The sequence below is a fragment of the Chanos chanos genome, chromosome 6, assembly GCF_902362185.1.
Source record: "Chanos chanos chromosome 6, fChaCha1.1, whole genome shotgun sequence".
In the NCBI taxonomy this organism is placed as follows: Eukaryota; Metazoa; Chordata; class Actinopteri; order Gonorynchiformes; family Chanidae; genus Chanos; species Chanos chanos.
In genome coordinates, this window is record NC_044500.1 from 31391428 (window position 1) to 31413518 (window position 22091).

The 22091-nt window shown below is 38.1% G+C and overlaps 1 protein-coding gene across 1 annotated transcript in view; it reads right to left on the reverse strand.

Moving 5' to 3' along the window:
• grip2b (glutamate receptor interacting protein 2b) overlaps positions 1-22091 on the reverse strand; it is a 139206-nt gene that overhangs the window by 71979 nt on the left and 45136 nt on the right. The window lies entirely within an intron of this gene.

A 22091-nucleotide genomic window follows, 5' to 3' on the forward strand; every position in this document is an offset into this window, starting at 1 on the left:
ACACACACACGCTCAAACACTTTGGAGTCAGAAGACTGAAACTGATTTTAACAACTTACTTTAGAACATTGTCTCACCGCTTAATGACACTGCTAAACTCTCAGACTATCATGGCAGATGGCGTCAAGATTGCCAAAATATTGACCTATAAATTTAACTTTAATGTCATGTTCATCATGTAATTCAACAAATTAGACATATATGGAAGAATCCAAATGAGAACAGTATTAAGGGCATTGCACTCTCACACACAGAATAACTAAACCTTATGTTAACAGGTAACAGATATATTAGGAGCAGTGTTGATGTTGTATCATTAGAGAATATATGTAAAAGAAGAGTTTGGACATATTTGACCAAAAAAACCAATCAGTGTACACAGAGATGAACACAACACATTGGGCTGACTGAATTTGTTTTTTTTTCCAGATATCTTAAGTCCCATCACTTAATTCTCATGGAAGTTTGATTTTCCATCGGCTCCACGAATTTACAGTCTTAAAGACCATGTGTGCCCCTTAATTTTTTTGTGAATTCAAAGTATACACTATGAATCTATGTTATGTATCTGAAGAGGGAACCAAAAACTCTTTTAATGTGCAAATCTGAGGGGAAATAAAAAAGCTGTCCTTGTAATGAAAAGCATGTAAATATCTGTAATATCTTTGCAAGCACAAAAGGTCACTCAATGTGTCATTTCTTGCCATTTGCCTTGTTTCCAATTCAGCACATTTGCAATTCATTTTTGCATATCAAACCTCAGTTGTGACATTCGGTTTATTTGCATTACAAAGATGCACTACACCAAGTCTAGAATCCTGTAATTAAAGCATGCTGATATATGAGGGCTTTCTGGAAAAAAAGACATGATATGATTTTACATACACTCTGTCTCCCTGGAGTACTTATCTTTGGTAAAGGTCATTTTCTCTGTGGGTTATCCTTTAAATCCTTGTACAAAAATTGAATAATAAATTAATATTTGTTCTAAATGTGTATCAGCATCAAGGGAGCAGTGAGGGATGAGTGATTTTTAGATTTCTCAATTTTGCGTGATGTAGATTAATTTTTTTATTTTCCAATGTCTATCCTAAGCAATACAATTTATAAAACTGAGGATCAGAACAACATAATCAACAGCCTCCAAAAAGTCCTTGAAAGATCAGAAATTTCCTCTAAAGCATTAGACTAGCTTAACAGCAGCTTGGTCCCAGTGTTGACTTGAAGAATACTGTTGGTGCTTGACTCGGGTTCTGTTAAATAAGTCCTATGCTCCTTGTTTCTCTAAAGACATCAGCTTACAGCATAGGTGTCCTTTGGAATGTGAACAGTTTGGGGAAACACAGATGCATTCACATATGACAGCTAGATCAGACTGCTGCATTTTCTTTTTTCCTCTGAACTTCTTCAGTCTTGTAACTCACCCTTTTTCTTAATTACACTCAACCAGTCTGGAATCTATTCTACCCACAACCCTGCAGTTAAATATCTTAGGTTTTATCAGTTCAGAAATTAGGACTAATTTAACTTTCTTACTAAAGCTGATTTTTATCATTTTGTTTTACACATGGGGCATACACAACTAACCAAAATGGAACTATTAAAGCTGTTTGACTTGCAGAATATTACCAATTACAGAACTCTCTAATGGCAATGTTAAAGCGTACATCTGTGAACTGTGAATCTGTAATGCTTCTCTAAAATATATGTCAAAGTCTGTCTGAACAGGTCTGCACCATTCAATGAATTACCTCAATACTCTACATTTCGGTAACTGCACAACAGTAACGCTGGTAGTTTTTAATTTGTCTTTCATGTGAAGGTCAAACGACATATCAAGGACATTCCAATCAGGAAACATCCACTTAAGAAATTTGTTTTCCAGCAGGCAGAGGTTCTAGAGCATTCATTCTGCTCAGATAACACCTTTCCGATCAGAGCCGGGTGTTGAGTTTGTTGGACTTAGAGTAACCAACATCATGATGTAGCTGTCATGAAGAGCACCGCAGGTTCTGAATACACCGGACCTGACAAGCTCCCTAACATAAGAAAAACATTTCTTCCAACATGACCTGACAGTTTCCAAGACTTGTCACGCAGGAGAGCAAAACTACAGCTCTATTCTGTGGTTACCTGAAATGTTTCACCCAATACACAGAAACTGAGTTTACGTTTCCAGGTGTGGTTCAGATCTCTTCATTTCTTGATCCAAAGGATCAAAGTAAAAAAAAAAACAAAAAAAAAAACCTAAAAAAGTCCGTCAGAACTTAAGCTTCCTAAGTCTTTAGATGTATCATATATTAATTATTCAGTAGTGTGAGAAGATATTTTGAAAATGTGTCAGAAATTTGTTCGGAAAAAAAAGTGCTTCGGTTGGACTATACCTTTGTTATGTCTGGGGATGGTTAAAATGAAATACAATGCAATGCACTACGTTAAATGAACAAATTAAAACAAAAAAACTAATACATACATACATACATACATACATACATACATACATACTTAATGGTCAATGCACAGTCATTTTACAGTAATTTAGCTGCTGACAGGTCCAGTGCCAACTGTAACCCTCTCAGGACTCTGTCTCTGTCAGTGTTTGCTCATGCTTATTCTGTGTTAATGAATGGTAATTCTGAATAACATCTTATAACTGTTCACACTTTCTTGTGTGTGGGATGTGTTAGGATTTATCATTTGTTGTCCCTGTAACACAGCGAAAATACCAAAATAAATATAAACGAGCAACAACAAAAGAGAAAGCGGAAACAGATTTGTTATGACTGGACAAGCTGCTAATGAAAGAGCACTGACGATCTGCGGACTCTGACCTAACAACAGGCTCTCTGGTGATCAGCATTGCTAGTGGTGTTGTATACACCTTCAGCTGTGTGAAATAAGTGTTTCAATGTAGTGCACAGAGATTCCCTCATCTTAATGTTACACAAACTTCATACTCAAAATATATCTGCTCTGAGAAAATATCCTCATTGCAGTAATACAGACAAGTCTCTTATAGATCAATACATGAAACTCCCCAGCCTCTACCTAAATAACTTATTGTCCAGGAGTAAATGGAGAGACATTCTGAAACTCGAGAGAAACTCGACACATGAAACACAGATATCAAGAGATATGAACTGACAGTTCCGTGTATGAACATTTGTATCTGAATTGTTTAAAAACACAAAAGATTTGTTATTATCAATAATTATCAAATAGTATCATCATCATTAATAAGTTTAAGCTGGGGATAGTCTGCAGAAGAAGGTAAGCTCATGGACCTGGCCTCCTTGTAATGGAACTAAAAAGAAATCATCACCTTCTAAGAGAGATGTTAGTAACTGTTTGCGAACCTGCTGTATGATGAAGATAACCACAGTACCCCAGAGGAGCCTCTGAAAGCATACCCTACAACTAGTCGTGGCCAGAGATTCCTCTGTGGACTTCCTCAGTAGTTACCTCATGAAAAACTCATTGATTTTTAGCTCAGTGGTTCTGGACATAGTTTTTGGCTCCATGCTGATACATCATAGGCCTAGTACATCTCTGAATCAATATTTTACCCTCTGCAGAAGCAGATATAAATATTTCTCACTAAACGTGTGAATCTAATTCTATAATTCAAAGAGTAAATTTAATTAATATGAGATGAGGCATTAATGAGGTGCTACAGAATAATGTGTTGCTTGTGGATGTCATCAGAATTTCAAAATTATTTCAAAAGATTTTTCAGTGTTACACAATGACATCAGATTGAAGAAGAAACCTTTTAATGATGCTCCATGTTTTCTTAGAAATTTGCTCAGGAACCATGAAATCCGTCTTTAAAAGTAATACGAATACAACGTGAAGACACCTATCATGTGGACAGGACACAAGAGAAACTAAAAAAATATGAAGGGCATTTCCCAAGGCGTCTTTTCAGATTGAGCAGTGTAAACCGAGTTAGAGTGTCTTTTGAAAGAGGACAAGCTGCCATAGAATGGAAGAGACTTGGTAATATCACATGCAGCCTGTACATCGCCGGGGGCCACGCTCACAGCAGGGTGTTTCTCTATGAGACTTGTTATCGTAAGCAAATTTAGCTCTCCCCAGTGAGCCAAGCATGGGAATGCTCTAATAACTACAATATCCAACTGGAGGGCTTCGGTCAAACAATACAATATGTGTAGAATCTGCTAGCCTCCAGAGAATTGAGCTTTATTTCTAATCTTTCACACTGGTGTTTTTAACAGCGTGTTTTTATTTATCTACATTGTGTGGAACACAAAGAGATATTAGACAGGCATGCTATTTTGCCAGTGTTTATTTGGACTAATTCATGTTCATTGGAAATGCCAGAGGCCTCTTTAACAATGTGTCCTCAGAGACGATAAGACTGCATCAAATGGGTCATTTCATATTTATTTACATTAACTAATTATTCTCTAAGGTAACTGACTGATTCAAATACAGTGTCAGTTATAACTGTACTAACTGTAATTATGTCATTTTGATCAGAAACCCAATGTTTGCATTATTGTGCGTATGTGAAAATGCAGAGGATACTGAGTAATGGCATGGCCAATTATCTTGCATACATATCTATTCTGGTCTCGATGAAAGTATGTTCTTATGCTGCATTTAATGACATGATAGAGACTAAGATCAAAAACCTTTGAAAAATCAAAATAATGAGATTTGAACTCAAAAAGACCTCATTCCCAAGAAGTCAGATGCATTATAAGGGCTTTAATTTTGTTTTGCAAGAAACAATGATTGGCATGTGGATAATTCAGATGCAAATTTAGGTAAATTCACTGGACAGGGTTCAGTGGATTTGTGCATGATTTTGGATAATGCCTCCATGGGACACACTGGAATCTATAAGATCAAACTGACACAAAAGTATTATAGTGATAGTCAAGGTGAAATATATGTATTTTGTGTTCGCATTGGACAAAAATGATTCGAAAAATAAGAACACAAGTTTTTACCTCTCCTTTGTTTTGACAGCGAGCATTTGTTCAGGCATTGGCAGATTAAGCTAAGGGTGTTGACTGAAAAGCTTGAGCCGTGACAAGCTGTCTGAATCTGGGCTGCGTCTCCTGAGTTTTGTCAACAATGGTTAATGAGATTTCTGTGTCTCTTCATTAATGCTTTTTTCATGTTTCCTTTGAGTCATATTTCCGTTTGAGTATCACATCTTTTTGAGTTCAGAGACAATAAACAGATCATTTAAACCATTAAAAATCTTATGTTTGTATGATTCATGTTAGATTACATTCAGACTTGCAAAGCTGTCAAACCATCATACATTACATTTTTTCTTGTGCATTAGATACAGAGCTTCGTTAACACACCCATCCAAGCCAAAGGGTCCCTAAAGACTTTATATATTAATGTTATGCAAACAATATATATATAAAAAAAGAAAAAGTCACATACAGAGGCAACCACAGAATACTAAACATCTTTCATTATTCCTTCATGTTGTCATAAAGGAGCGGGCATGTTTTTGCCAAGAAAATGACTCCATTTAATGCCTCTGTAGTCACTATAATGCAAGGGGGTAGAAAGTCCTTGAGGGCAGTGTGTGTATGTGTGTGTATGCGTACAGCTGGGAGCTACATCATCTAAGGGTGCCAGTCTGAGAGAGAAAAATTAGCTGATCCAACCCTTTGTCACAAATTGCAAGGCTAAAATAAACCCATAGAAGAGTGCCAGAGTACAAACTTCTCTCTCTGTATTCTCTCTGATGGACAGTTCTACTGTCCCTCCCTGAATATGTTCAATGAAAGAGAAGACAATAGCATTCACATGCACAGGAATGATTTGACACACTCTAAACATGCAATTAACAGAAGTTTCTTCAGGTTGTCGGATACAGCACATACAAGACAAATCCTAAAACACCCACATGACACTGGTGCGTCAGGGACAGGGAAAGGGACAGTTAGCCTTGTCTTTCACAATACGGCCACATTTTAGGACTCGGAATACTAACCGTTATAAATAATGAACTACAATTAAAACCGACCAAATTAAGAGATGTCACAGTTGAAATTACACCAGGTAAGTTACATCAGTTGTGTGTTGTGCTTTATTCCCAGTATGTCATCACGTTTATGACAGAACTGGAACAGACAGATGCCTTCTTCTCTCCCACCACAGTTATGAGGCAAGTATACGCGCATGGAGTCTGTCATCCCTCACTTTTGACTTTAGAATTGTTCTGTATTAATGTAGCAGACTGTCTCTTTCTTCAGACACAAACACAGAAGGATCAGTTCACTTGTGTATTTCCACAACTAAATACAAGACAAGTCAATGGCATTGAACTGGGTGGATATATCCTGGTGTCTCAACTGAAACTTGACTGAATTGCAGTGATCCAGTAAGTGAATGTCAGATCAGAGCAATATCATACCTTCCTATATCACATATTCTGAGTCTAAAATCTCCCCCCAAAAAAATCCCCAAAACACATTTGACCCCATCTGTTTATCTCTCTTTGGAAAAAAAAAAGGAGCAGTATGAGTATCACTTTCTCAGTGTTCCAAAATGGTGCATAGCTCTTCTCTGGGATTGTGCTAGTTGTGTCAAGTGCAGCCCCTGATGGGATCAAAAATTCATCAGTCGCTCCCGACATCAACACGAGTCAACACGGCTGCATCCCAGTCACAGGAGCCACTTTGATCAGTGTTGTGCTGGAATGCAGCTTCGTTCCACCAGCATCCTGACTGCTCTCCTCCACAGGGGATGAAGCACAGCCCACATGAGCAAACCCTGGGCTCTGTTCAACATGTTGGTGCTTTGAGCACAGGTTCCAGTGCACAGAGAAACAATGCCAAGCATAGGAAGATTTGCGTGTTTTAGAAAAGGATTTTGTGTTCCTCAAGTCCAAGTTGACAAGCAGACTGCTGTTTCATCCCAGTTAGAGCTGTTAATGTGTGCTGAACATACACATACGCGCACACACACACACACTTACTTTCAGTGGACAGGCTGATAGGTGTGTTGAACTGATTCGATTTCTGAAGGCTCGTTGCTTGTCTCGTTACACCTGAGATAAGTGGTCACAGTTTGGGCTGACAGCTGCTTCTCCTTACACAACAGCCTGACTATAGACCATGACACCAGTCTTTTTCAATAAAAAGCACAAAAAAATACCCCAAACATAAAGCTCACAGTTGATACCTCAGCTCAGACAGACAGTATCTACAGTATACTGTCAGGTGACATTACCTTAAACACAAACCCACTCAGATAAGCTGTTCAAATAGTAATATATTTCAACCGTTGACAATTCTTGGATACCACCACAATGTAATAAATGCATGATATTCCCACTGCAACTATTATCGTAGGCTTATTCCCTCTATGTGCAGTATATTACCAACTCAGCTCAGCACCAAGGTCTCAGAGCACTCGTATGATAGTAATCAAAGACATTTACTAAAGCTACAGGGAGTCTTAGTGAGTTGTTCTAGCAAGTGTAATGTCATCCTGATCTCATTACAAAGATATAAAAACACTAACATTTGCCAAGAAAAAAAATTTGCATATGCTACTTGTAAGCGATGACATGTTTGTTTCAGAAGTACATGAAAGACCACGCAAATAACTGTGTGAAAAGGTACAAAGTTACTAAACCTAACCCTAACCCTGACCAAAACCCTAATCTTAAGCACGTATCACTTTTTTTCAGTCAACTCTCTTTGAAAAATTATGAAACAAAATGATTGTGAGATCATGAAAAAATGAACATGAGAGCTGACAAAGGACAATGGGCATAGCAGACAGTTGTTACCATATTAATTACTGATGTTTTTTCTCATTAATGTTTGACATACCTCGCAGTGTCCCACATCTGTCTTATTAGACCATGTCGGTAGCTCATTTAGCAATTTAACTACATTATACAATAGTTTAGTAGCAGATTAACTGGATTCAAGTTAGCACTAGACAGTATGACGCTTATACAGGTATAACCATCACATCAGGAAATAACTGTGCTACAGTAGGGATTATACCTAACTTTTTATGATGGTAGTGCATGAAATGAGAATTATTTTCATATTTAAACAGAAGCTGTTATTAAACCTTAGGATGCTGAGCTTTGGAAATTCACCAGTAGGCTAACACAGACTGACAAAAGAGTAAAACCTTTAATCGTGGATTCTGCACAGCAAAAAAATAGAGAAATGTAGGGCTGCATGAGTGAAAAAGTCTAAAATTCAAATTATGCTGCATTACAAATCTTTGGTTTTACCTCGCAGTCCTAATTCAAATCTTGGTAGGGTTTTAAGTACTTACTTTCTTATTTTGCCACACGATGGCACAACAAGCAACATGACCTACCCAGGCAATTTTTAATAAATAAAAAACTGAAAAGAGGGCATTACAGAGGTGTATCATTCATCTGGTACTCACAGTTTGAGATCTACCTGTGTCAAGCCTGAGGAGTGTCACCTGGGGCCCGAAGGAACAACTGACTACGCTCCCCCAGTGTGAGTGTATCGGCCATGAGTGGAGTCATTCTCCCCCTCAGTGGTCGCTGGAGGTCAGTCATGATCAGGTGCCCACGTAACCACTGTACTATGTGACCAGCCCTGTCCTCCCAGAGTGTTGCATCACTCATCAGTGCTACACAATTCAAACAGGGACTGGCTAGCCCCACTCACCTTGACTGAGTTAGTTACTTTTCGTTGAGTTTATCCAATGAGATTGCAATGGGTTATAAGCCAAATGTGCGTGCAGCTCACTTGGGTGACCGGTGTTATAGCCAAACTGTCTCTGCTCTTCTCTGGGCCAATACCTCTCTGACAAGAACTTTAATACATCAGCTGATGTGTCACTTTAATGACAGATTTCTGCTAATAATTTGGCACAGAAAATATTGCTTTGAAATATCACTTATTGAGCACTTTTTAAAAATGCTTTTTTAGTATTGTTTGTTTATTATTCTTTATACTGTGTGATAAATTACACATTATATGAACATCTGACTCTAAGTTCTCTGTTCCAGTCGTATTTCAGTGCACATGCTTTATTTTTCACATGAGAATTTTTAGTTAAAAAAAGTTCAAATAATTATAAATATTTTTTTCTCACTGTATACTAATTTACTGTGCTCATATTTTTTCAACAAGCTTAACTCATTCAGCCACCAAAAAAAAAAAAAAAGAAAGAAAGATTGTTGCAGTTCCTTGAAACTGAATTCCTAATATAATAAAACATAACAATTTTTTTCCGTAACACTTGATATTCAACATGATGTAATGACACCATACAATTACCTTTTGCTCTACAGGAACCACTTTTGCCAAAAGGGCTAATGCCTTGTTAGAATGCAATGCATATATGCACAGTCTTACTATACTGCATGGACAGTGTATTATTTCTTCATTTCTGCGTTTTCCAGACATATGATTTGAAAAAAACATTACTCTTAAAGTGGAAAGCTGAACAGAGGTGACAAAGCAATAAATATTCTATGACTGCCATTAATCAGTAGAGGGCACTCAGAGAACATGAACTTTGAGGACGAGAGAGGAGGTAGAGGACCAAAAAACCCCTGTGTTACAAAATGCTGTTTGAATCTTTTCCTTTTTGACCCATAGTATGAATATTTCAGGTGAACTGATGAATAGCACACCTGCTCGTTTCAATACGAGCTGACTTTTGAAATGACAATTGAGCTGGGGAGAGGAGAGAAAAACAAATTGGAAGTAATAGCCGGCCAAATATTTCATGTCAGTCCGCCCAGGAGACTGAATGATGGCACGAGAGAAAATGAACAACTCTGCATTCATTTATCAATGTGAAGAAAAAGCTCAGTGTTTTGCTAGTCACATTCAGCATTGATAAAGCCTGCCCATCTTAGGCCAAAAGCTTCTGAAGTCAGTCCCGGTTTCCAGGAGAAACGTAATCGTTTTTTCAATGTGACACGCAACAAATTTAGTTGTTGATGTTATTACTGATGACTGCAACTCCAGCTCTGAAAATGTGAATGACAAGGACAGGTGTGTTTGTTCAGGCAGGGGTGACCAAAGTATAAGACACACCATCAGCAAAAAAATCACAGCACAATTATAGGTGTTTGGCAGAAACAATGCCGCACAAAGTCATTCTATTTTATGAAAAATATGACAAAGTGACATTTATCCTTCTATAACCCTGAAAAGGATTTTAGCCAAATATTACACAAAGGAAAATCATACACACACTTCTAAACTGTTTTATTTCTGATGTACTCATAAACCCTTGACCATTTTTCAGAAATGACCTGTTCTAGACAACAGCAGAACTTCTTTGTAATGGCTGAGAAAAGTGAAACTGAAGGTCTAGACAACCTGACACAGAAACACAGAAAGGATCAATTGACAAAGACTCAAAATATTTCCCTGTGACCATCACTCTGCTGACCTCCTCCTCTGAAAGATCAGCTTTGACAACTAACCTTCCACCCCATCAGTTACATTCATTCCCGCAAGAACGTGTATTTCTACAACTCCTTCCCAAGCTCCGTGAGTCTGTCCCTCCTGGTAGAATACAGACGAATTACAAATCAATACGAATTCCTTTGAAATCTCATTGCTGTTGTTCAGAAGAACGAAAGGCCACCTGTCAGAGGCTGAGAAATTGCCGTCCCCATTGAAATGCTGAGCATTCTTCTGCCATATTCAGTTCAGCCTTAGAATCTTGGTCTTACTCATCTAAAGCTCATTTCACTGGAGGACACATGTCAGTGTCTTCTCTGTATTCAGCTCCACAGAGCCTTCCAGACACTCTGTGTCTGATTAACTCCGCACGCTCTACAGGTCCACATGCAGGAGAGAGAGAGAGAGAGAGAGAGAGAGAGAGAGAGAGAGAAAAGTGTGTCTCTTCAGAGAGGAGATTGAACAGAAGAGACAGAAAGCAAAGACATAAATGAAATCACTGCATTGCAGTCATTCATAGGTACCTACTTCAATTCCCCCCTAGGGCTTACCAGCTGCACCTGAAAACTGTTAGCTAGCTTGACAACTCGGGTTCCTTGAGAACTCTTTGGACTGCCTGCAAAAGAGAGAGCTCCCAGTCCAGGGTTGTTCCTGTTTTCAGCTTAAAGAATGCAGATTGAAATGATGCTTTGGACAAAAAATACATCCTGTTTTGTTTATTGCCATATTTCATATGCATACGGGGTAAATGATCGTTCATTCATAAACAAGCTCAGTCACTGACAGAATCATAATTCAAATAAAAGAGTTATGACTGTTATGCATTTTTTAGCTAAGTGAAATAAGTCTCTGTATTTCATGAACACAGATTATCGAACACGGATTAATTATTAAAACAAAGAACGTATTTACATATTCAGTAAGATTTGGCAAAGGTGATCTAGGAGTAGTGTCCACTGATAGTATTTTAACTAGATGAAGATACAAGAGGAACATGGTTCTGAGGTAATGGAGAAAATAGAAAACAAAGAGAATAAGAATTACTGGTGAGACACACATTCAGTAAATTTGGGGAAGAGAATAAAAAACTGTTTTCTTTTCCCGGTTTAAACCTGGCCCTAGGCCCACATTAAAGACGTAACGGTACCGTTAAAGCCTAATTGCTGAGTGCAAATGCACATTTTCTCCAAGAAACTCTCCATTTACTTTGATAAATGCATAAAAAAGAACATCAGTTTTGTAGCCGAGAGGAAAACATATTTACAACTCAAATTAGGAATTCACACTTATTTACTTTTTTCAATGTTTGTGAAGGTAAAAAAAAAAAAAAAAATTACCTCAATTTGCATGGCATTTTACTGTGACATTTTTATAGGAGACTTAAAGTGTTGCAGAAATGTATTGCATTGTTTATAATTCATAAGTCATGCATATAGCAAAAAAACATATTTTATGCACTTAATATGTATTATCTCTCTTTCCTCTTTGAAGAAAGAACAATCGCATACGTACTAGTCAAGGCTTCCCAAATGTGCAAACCAAAAAGGAAAAATAAATGAAAATTACTTCTGAAAATGTTCAATGAAAGAGAAGACAATAGCATTCACATGCACAAGAATGATTTTACACACTCCAAATATGCAATTAACAGAAGTGCTAGCATGTGGCCTTGCAGTAGAAGATTCCGCTACAACATGAAAGCAGAGTCTGAACCCCTGCAGTTTCTTCAGGTTGTTAGATACAGCACGTACAAAACAAGTCCTAAATCATCCACGTGAACCTCATTTTCTTTCTCTTTCTATCTCTCTCTCCCTCCTTCCCTCCCTCCCTCCCTCTCTCTCTCTCTCTCTCTCTCTCTCTCTCTCTCTCTTTCTCTATCTCTCTCTCTCTCCCAAGACATGGAACATAGACAAAGAAAGCTTTTCTCTGTTCAAATTCATCAGTATTTGCCTGTAATTCTCACAAAATGAAAGAACAGGTTTCTGTTGCCAATAGTCTGCCAATCACATGAAGACTTTCAAAACCTCTGATGGTAAGTTTCCCTTTTCATCTGTTTGTTCTTAAAAGCATCAGTCCTCTTTTTATGTCTCAGAAAAGTCAAAGGTTAGTTTTGTAAAGGTGCAAACTATAGGCTCAGGAGTCCATCATGTCCTCTGTGCTTTAATAGCAACAATACCACGCTCTGTTTATCTGTATGAACCAGGACCATTTTCTTCTGCATAACTCTAATGTATACCACTCAGCAACACTGATATTACATCTTTAATGGAACAACAAAACCATTACAGCAATGGAGACAGTAGACAAAAATGACCACGGTAATGCTTTGAGGGACATCGCATGTATCCACCACAAAATGCAAAACCCAAAACACATTATTGAACAGAGGTTCTAATTACGCCTCAGACAGAACAACTGGAAATAGTAGGCTCAGTGCTGTTGGCTTTTCTCCAGGTTTTCAGAGGTAAATTGTGTGAAAAGTGGAAATTTGGCGTGGAATTCCCTGTGCAGTCACTCCAATCTCAGCAGGACCGTCAAGCTCACCCCTCTCCAATTCCACGTCTTTTAAATGAACTCACAGTTGATAAATCTTTTCAAATTAAACTTCTTCATGTCTTAAAGGTACAGTGCCTCTATTCTCCAGACTGAAGGACCATAAATCCACTGATTATTCACTTGGAAAAAATACCATGGTTATTCCATAATGTGTAATGTAATGGTTTCTATTTTATAGGAGCAAATCAGTGACAGACCTGCAATAATGCCTGCAATGAGGCATGAAGTGAATAAAACATTTTTCACTGAAGAAATATTGTAGATAGTTAACCACCAAACACAACTTCTGGCATGGGCATGTTAAACCTCACAGAAATAAATATGTCTAGGTTGCTCTGCCTTCATGCCTCCCTTCCCCAGTGCCCAATTGCTTTTCGTGTATAAATGTGTATAAGTGGTTGATGACTTTAAAAACGCAATAAAAAAAACCCTCCCCCTCCCAGTATCCTGAATTTAATCATTTAGTCACTACACGCTTACAATAAAAAACTGTTGGATCCCAATCCTGATAATTTGTTTTACATCACCATGTTTGTGACAAAGTGTGTCAAAGATGCAGGGAGTGAAACGCTCTATGAATGGTAATTTGTTTCTCTCTTGTGTCTAATTTTAATAGTTTTCAGTCTTGCGAATGTCCACGGCCAAGAACACGTCGACAAATAAACAGCTCCAGGGTGGCGTGTATCTCTAGGGAAGAGGTGTGCAGCAAACCATGGCATATGCAAATCAAGCTGGAAAGCATGGGAATGCTTAAAGTGTAACTAAATATACATATGCATAAGACCTGGTGCAGACCATCTACTGATCCACAGCGAGTCATGCACCACCACTGCGTGGACACTGGCCAAATGTCAGTATGCAGAAACCAATCTCTCATCCCAGAACTAAAGAATGCATTTGGGTGTCTGGACTCATAGACTAGAGTCACTGCCATTCGGTGTTTGAGTCACAAGTCTTGAATTTAGGCCCAGTCCATTATCAAGCAATGCCTTCCTCAGCTTTATTGATCCTTATAAAATAACTTGAAGGAAAAGCTTTGCTGTGGTTAATAAGTACTGAAAAAGTCAGTGAGCTACTGATTCAAAAAGTAATAAAAAAAAAAGAAGTTTTCAAAAGCCTATGCCCTTAGGCAAATGTTTGCATGGAAGCCAAGAAAACCCAAACGATTTTTAGTCTATAGATATAGAATTATATAATGACTCTATGTGTGAGAAAAGGAGCCAAAAATTCTTTTAGCTCTGCTTTGAAACAATAGCAGAGGTCATTCATCAAAAATCCATCCCCACAGTTTGAAAACAGTGGTGCAACTTTAGTTTTTTCCTACTCCATTTGAGAAGTCAGATATCTCACAGTACTTAATATGTGTCTGAGCTTTGCTGTTAATACAAGACAAGAACACTTTGTTTTATGACAGCTCTTTGATGCTCTAAACCTCTGTGATCTAAATAATGCTGTAAAACACAGCCTACTGTTTAATCATGTCACTAAAACTTCACAGCGAAAAAAAAAAAAAAGCCAAGAAAGAAGCTTTGTAGTAATGTCTAAAAATATCACATTCTGCAGAAAAACAAAACCAATATTTCATCAACTTTTGCATATAGATTCTATTCTCATGCAATTCACAAAGCTTCGGTTCAATTCAATTTGGACACCACTTAGAAAAAGTAATGAATAATGAATGAAAAGTAATGAGTAATGAATCCTTGTTGAAAATGCTAACATTACAATTGCAGAAAATAAATTGATGACTTTCACTACGTATGCTTAAGACATCTGAAGCAAAAAGATGACTAAAACTGGTCAGATCACATCCACATTCAGAGTCTCTAGAGTTTGCAGAAAATAACCTTCTCTCCACACAGTTTGCATCTCTATGCCATCAATATAAATCAGACTTTCACAGGACATAACACGCTTTATAGACCTCAACACTGTTAATCTATCCACAGAGGACAAGTTTAACATGGAGCTGATACAGCTGTTAGACACACATATAAGGACGAAAACAGCATCCCAGCAGCGTCTTGCAGCACACACACACATAGACATAGATCCATATACAGGGGACGTAGCTTTATAAAGCCATCTAATTACACAGCTTATCCAATTCTCCCTCCTCCTTGTGGGGGGGGAGAGGACCCCCCCCCACCCACTATCCCATGTCAAAGTGGCATATTGTACAATACCCTTCATCCTGCGTCTGATGACCCCCAGTCGGCACTTCAGCGAAACGGAAAACATATCCTCCTCTCTCTCTCTCTTTCTCTCTCTCTCTCTCGCTCTCTCTCTCTCTCTCTCTCTCTCCTCCTCCTCCTCTTCCTCCTCTCCTCAGCAACTCATTGTAGAGAGGGAAAAAAAAACAAGAGAGGGAGAGGAGGGAAATAGCTTCGGAGCGCACTGGAACTAGTCACATGGTACACCGAGGAGAAGTCAGTGATTCCATAAAGCAAGGGAGGAGAAACAAGAGAGAGGTTTCTCCCATGCTCCAAGCTGTCTTAAACGGTTAAACATCCGTCCAAGCCTGGAAAGTTCTAAGGCTCTTAAGGTGAGATGCTATCAATCTGAATATGAAGTGTCAGGAACGAGGGACAGAGGAAAGAAAGAAGAGGAAAAGACAGTGGAGAGCCCAGGAACAAAGGCTGCAGAGTTGCAAGGGCGCTTGCTTAAGGACAGCTTAGCGTCTGAGTGCTCCTTGTCATTTCTTTCGATTGGCACAGGAATACCAATCAATATTTATAAACCCCCATTCGCTCAGAGGCTGCCTCTGCCGCGTTCTCTCTCCCTCCCTCTCTTTCTTTCTCTCACAGTTACACCCCCTTCCTCTTTCTTTCCCTCCTCTCCGTCTCTCTCTCTCTCTCTTTCTCTTTCTCTTTCTCTCTTGCTCTCTCTCTCTCTCTCTCTCTCTCTTTCTCTCTCTCTCTCATACACACACACACACACACACACACACAGGCAATCAGTACAGCATTATAAAGCTGCTGGGATTTCGGAGGAATTACATCTCAGTTTTCCTCTATTAGAATTCCAATTGCCAGGTGACAGTGTTATTTATCATAGTGATGCTTTTAGATTTAATAACTGGGTTGATTATACCATTCTACCTGCCATATTTACTCTTACACACACACACACACACACACACACACACTCAAACAGAACAACGGAGTTGCCAGTGGAAACCACAAACGGGTGTATTCAGAGACTGACAATTAGGTTTTGACAGTTATCTTAGGTAATGGGATTTAAATCAAAGCCAGTGGTGCATTGTGTATAAATTATAACAAACAGTAACCAGTGTAGATCGTAGTCATTATATTCCAAGAGTTTGTTGTTTCTGCACAACCTTTGATATTTGATCATTTATTCACTGAACTTTCATACTTCATATAAGCTTGTGAAACACACACAAAAAACTCTTGTTTAAGATGATATTTGCTCAGAGATGAGAAGCTTTAGAAAAAATGTTTTGAAAAGCTAGTTTGATGAGTGGTAAGACACCTACAAGACACTCTCTCTGCAACTAGATCACATTATCAAAGGGTAAATTTTGTGTTTCTGTTGCTCTTTATGTTAGCAACCCCAAGTTTTCATTCATCTGCAGTGCCCCCTTCATACTTTACACATCCATCCATTAGATTAATTATTCCTGATTTTGTTTAGTTTTGTTGCTGTTATTTTTTTCTTGATCATAAATAAAACTGATAATATAATAATTATGTAATAATTAGACTGACAACTCAGTTCAGTTATTCAGGAAGTAATAAGAACACCGTGTCCTCGTAAAGAAATTAAACCAAATGAAAAACTGAGAATTCCTTACAGAACATCCATAATAAGGTTACAGTTGGTCATTTAGGCTTTGTTTGCGGTATGCAAACTTCACAGTATCCACATTTAAAAATATTGGTCGGACATAATCTGGACCAAAGATATGACCCAGGGGAAATTTGAAAACACACATGAGACATGTAGAATCTATCAATGCGAACCTCAAAACTAATTAAGCAATTCTTTTGAACTGATCTTAGCCAAACCATCATTAGTGTGACCATACTCCAGGAGCACAAATAGCAGACCATATTTCTCTTTTTGTCTTTAGCATTACCCACTGAATGTTAACTAGGGGGCGTCTGAGGTAGCTTAATGAACTCTGAAAATTTGACAGGTTAAAGCAATATTACAACTTAAATATCAAACCAGGAGAGAGATTTCAGGCAGATATGCTGGATGTAGACTTGCTTCAACAAACCCACATAACTGATATGATAATGCAACAATTCATACTCGAATAAGAAACATTTTGACAAAAGAAGGAAATCATTCTAGGTAAATGTACAAATTGAGATGTCCTATACATTTCAGTTATTGTTTAGTGTAGGCTCCTTTCTTTGCTCAAACACAGAAGACTCAAGGAGTGCTGTGGCATTCTGCTAAGACAGGAGGAGTACAGCAGGGTAGATAGTAGGTGGATGAATAATCGAGTTTTCATGCAATAAAAGAAAATGTGTTACTTTTTTTAGTTGCAGCTGGCTTATGCCTGGGTGTATAATACCTTCCTTCAAAAATGTAGGGCCTCACAGAAGTACTTCAAAAACGTCATTTCACAGTCCTTGAATTCCTGACAGGCATTCTTTAACTCTACCTCCCCAGCATGCCAGACACACGATACAAGAGAAAAATGTTAAAATCTGTATTATCTGAATTATAACTACAGTTACATGCATCCTCTAGCCATGGGATATTAATATTCACCACAGAAAATTTTAGTACAGTTTGCTCATATAATGGCTAATCCATAACTGGCTCTAATGACAGGCAATGAGTCAGAGGTGAATACATAAAGGTAGTGCTTTTTTATTGTAACTGTTACTCCTCATTCATGACATTAGTTCCCTGTTAGGTCCTAGTCTCATTCTGTTTCTGCATTCTTCTCTTGAGTAGTTCTTGTCCTTGCTATCACTTTAATTACCTTCTCCAGTCATGCTCTCTTTAAAAGGTTTTGATATTTTCATGAATACAGTAACTTAGAAAACAATTCAATCAATTACATACACACCTAGAGTAGTTTTCTGCTAAGGTAGAATGCTCAGTGTAAGAAGATGCTAGTACCGTTATATGTGAGCTGTGATGTACCTGTACACAACACATTGTGTTAAGTATCAGTGGTCTGGTACTGTAGCACCTCTGTTTTTAAACCATTTCTCTGAGAGGCTTGTAGGAGAGCTGAACACAGGCCTCGCATGCACTTCCATTAACTTTGTCACCAGCAACGACCACATGCAGAAAAGACTGATAGAGGGTAGATTATTTTTGTTGAATCTTTTAATGTACTTAAGCTGCTCTCAGTGAGGCACATAAAAAGGAAATATTTATAATAAGTAAATTATATGAGCCAAGACCTTGATCAAAGAGATGCTTTTGATAGAAACAAAACTGACATTTAGTCTTCATCCCCAGACTGAGGCTTTCAACAGAATGGCACAATATGAATGTTTTAATGGTGCAATTTCTACATAGAGCAACCGTAATCCGTCCGTTTGAGTAGAAAAAGAAAACGTGAACTGATTTTGCGTCATTCAGATATCATATCTATGTCTGCAGGCTAATCTGAGGATGAAAAGCTGTGTGTGTATGTGTTTGTGTGTGTGTGTGTGTGTGTGTGTGTTTATCGCTACAAAGCGCTTAGAAATGAACTGACTCATAGAAGAAACACAATCACGATAACTATTCTCTGCCTATGCAGTGAAAATACACCAGTAACAGAAGTCCTGACAGTTGGCATTTGAAGTTGTGTCTTTCTCTGGCTAGAGGCTTGCGAAGTTACTCATAAATATTTTATACACACTGAAGACAAACTATGAAACATGGTGATGATCAATTTGTTTGGTCTTTGAATTCAAAATTCTCTTCTATTGTAACCGTACATGTTCAAAATGGCGATCATCCTTTGGCCTGAAAGACTGAAAGTAATAACTTCATCACAAAATACTCTTATCTGTGCCTCGGGTCTTCAGTTTTTATATTCATGTGTATTTGTACATACATACTGTATACAAAATCCTTTATGACACACAGGACTGTGCACCCACGTTCCACTGACCAAATGCTTCAAATCAATAGCCATTTACTGAGGCTGATGGTGGTAATGGAACCAACAAAATTATACAACACCTGGCAAAAAACAATAATTTTGACAAGATAACACCCTTTACAAACTGACACAGTAGTTAAAAACACTTCTTCACTGGCCAGACACATCTGTAGCTGAGGATGCCTCGTGATCCCACAGCCGAGGAAAGAGAGGCAGTGAGAGAGGGAAAGAGAGAGAGAGAGAGAGAGAGAGAGCAAGAGAGAGAGAGAGAGAGAGAGAGAGAGAGAGAGAGAGAGAGAGGGAGAGGACCAGGCGGTGATTACAATTCCTCTCATGATTCATCATTAGACTGAGCGATATGTTGTGCCTCTTACAGATCCGACTGAGCCTTATCTAATCACGCTGAAGGTCGGTCTCCTTAAATTAAAAGACCGCCCGGATACTTGGTCCAGGCAATGTCACACGTAACACTAAGCCCCGTTAGACAAACGCACGACAGCTATTCCCCCCCCCCCCTTAGCACACACAAAAGGGCTGACCCCATCCATCTAAAGCATCATATTAATCACAGCGGATATGATAAAAATCCAGTGCAAACCTCAAAATCTGGAATTAATGTAAGATGAAAATGGTGTCATGCATGAATATGTTATTATAAACAGAGATGATGGGGGAGAAGGAAAAACGGGGTTTTTTTATGGAACCTTGGCTTAATAGCGGGGATGTTGGCAGAAAATACAGAAATGATCCACTCTCGCTTAGGCTGTGAGCCATACCTTCCCCCCAGAGGAAAAAAAAGAGCTTTATCTGAGTCCCTCTGTCATAAATGTATCTCATCTAAAATGTTTATTTTGCATCAGTCTAGAACACAATATTAGACTCTTACAGTTTTCATGATGGCTTTGACTCATTTCTCAGCACAGAGTCCCACTAAGGAGAAAAAAAGAGTCAAAGCAAAACACAGAGCTTTTAATTAGTCCCAAAGCCATATTGTCAGCAACCTAAATAAAACAGTGTCAATAAGATTGATATGTATTTAATGTAAAGAGTCATTATATCTGAAGACCGTTACATCCTGGTGTCAAGGAAACAGTCACCGCTGCATTTTGATACGTATCCAGGATAAGGAGGGTTGTTATAATATAACTCAGTTATTCTAATTCGTCTGGTTGACCACCCATATGAAAACTTGACCGAAATACCACAGCTTAAAAACATAGTATGGAGAACAAGGTAGCTATAAAGGCCACAAGAAAAATGCACTATACAACACTTCACCATTCCAATAACATTATCAAATAAGGCATTACTGACCAATGGGACTGTGAAAGGGCCTCACACTTAGATTTAGTTTATATCTGGCCTTCTGTGAAATGTTTCAATCTACCCTACACTCACCATATACAACTTGAGGCTGATATCAGCCTAGGTTTGTTATTTCTTAATGTAGTTGAGTAAACATAGACCACATCAAAATACATATCTTTTTCATTTGAACACAAGACCCTTTTCAAAACCATGACATTACTAAATTCTGTCATTGCAAAAACCATTTGTCACAGTTTACACGGGAATGTGTAAATGACAGTATCAACCCCAGTTGTACGGTCATGTTACAAATTTTATGGTTTACTATAACATACAAGAGATGATTTAGCTTAACTACTGCCCCCCCCCCCCCCCCAAAAAAAAAACGCTTTCCCCAAATACGTACACGTTCTGTTTTTTCAAAATCTTTAAAAACACAATTTGTTGATATATCACTGTAAATATTCTGCTCTGTTGACATACACAGAGATAAATAAGCCTCTAAAAACAGAAAATCAAGTCCAGTCTCATAGCTTCTTGTATGCTTTTCTCTCCCTTACTTCAAGCTTGCCACCCACTCCAAGTGTGAGTGGTAAATCTAGGCCAAATGAATTATTCTGACTAAAATTTATGAGGCAACTGAGATGAACAAAAACAAAAATAAGGAGGAAGCAAGTAAAAGATCTGTAAGTATATTTTAATAAATCCGTTTTCAAATATTATATGGGAGCTATTTTTGCGATAAAAAGACAATATGCTAAGGACAAAACTTGAAAAGTCACGTGTAAATGAACCTCTAAATATTACCTCTCAGATATAACAAACTTTAAGGAAAATAAATTTGAATAACAGAAAATCAAACTTCTGAAACAGGAGCTGAGTCATAGCCCTATGAATGCGAAAATACATCAAGTCTAAATCAGCCCTGGGTCAAAAGTAAAGTCTGGCTCTCAAAAAAACTGTGAGGAAAAGCGATGAAAGAGCTAAGAACTTTCTTTCTATATATATATATATATATATATATATATATATATATATATATATATATATAATGGAAGAACACAAGAAGTTTGTATCTGGATGGTTGAGAGCTTCAAGCTGAGAGTGATTTGGAAGAAACCTCATGCTGTGTCCTGGCCCACCTGAGCGCACGGGCTATCAGCTACGGGAGTAAATGGAGGAAGTCTGTTCAGCCACGATAGGCCGAAGGTGAGTGTCACAGATTCACTCCAGGAGACAGTGATATCGATCTGTGATTGCCCGGGCCAAAGTTGATAAAAAAAAAAGGACCAAGAGAGATAGAGAGAATAACATTACAAAATTACGGCCTGTGCTTCTACCTTTCCATTCGCCACAAACTAGGGAGATTCAAGAAGTATTAAGGGAAGACAAAAGGATTTTGCTATTTCCCCAAGCTGCTAGGCACAGCACACTCCAGAAATAGGATACTCACAAAACCAGCATCAAATCTCTCATTCCCCTATTTTTCATTCATAGTCTACCACTCAATCACACACACTATTGCTACATTTACATGTGTCCCCATGTTGCAATCAGACTGCACACCCACTGATGCAACACTAAGCAACAACAATTAAACACCAAGCTGTTGCTTTCATTGCTCACTCAACCGTTATCCATTAAAACATGTTAGAAATTAATGTTCATTCATTAATGACTTTTTGAGTGGAAAAGATTTTTGGTTTAAT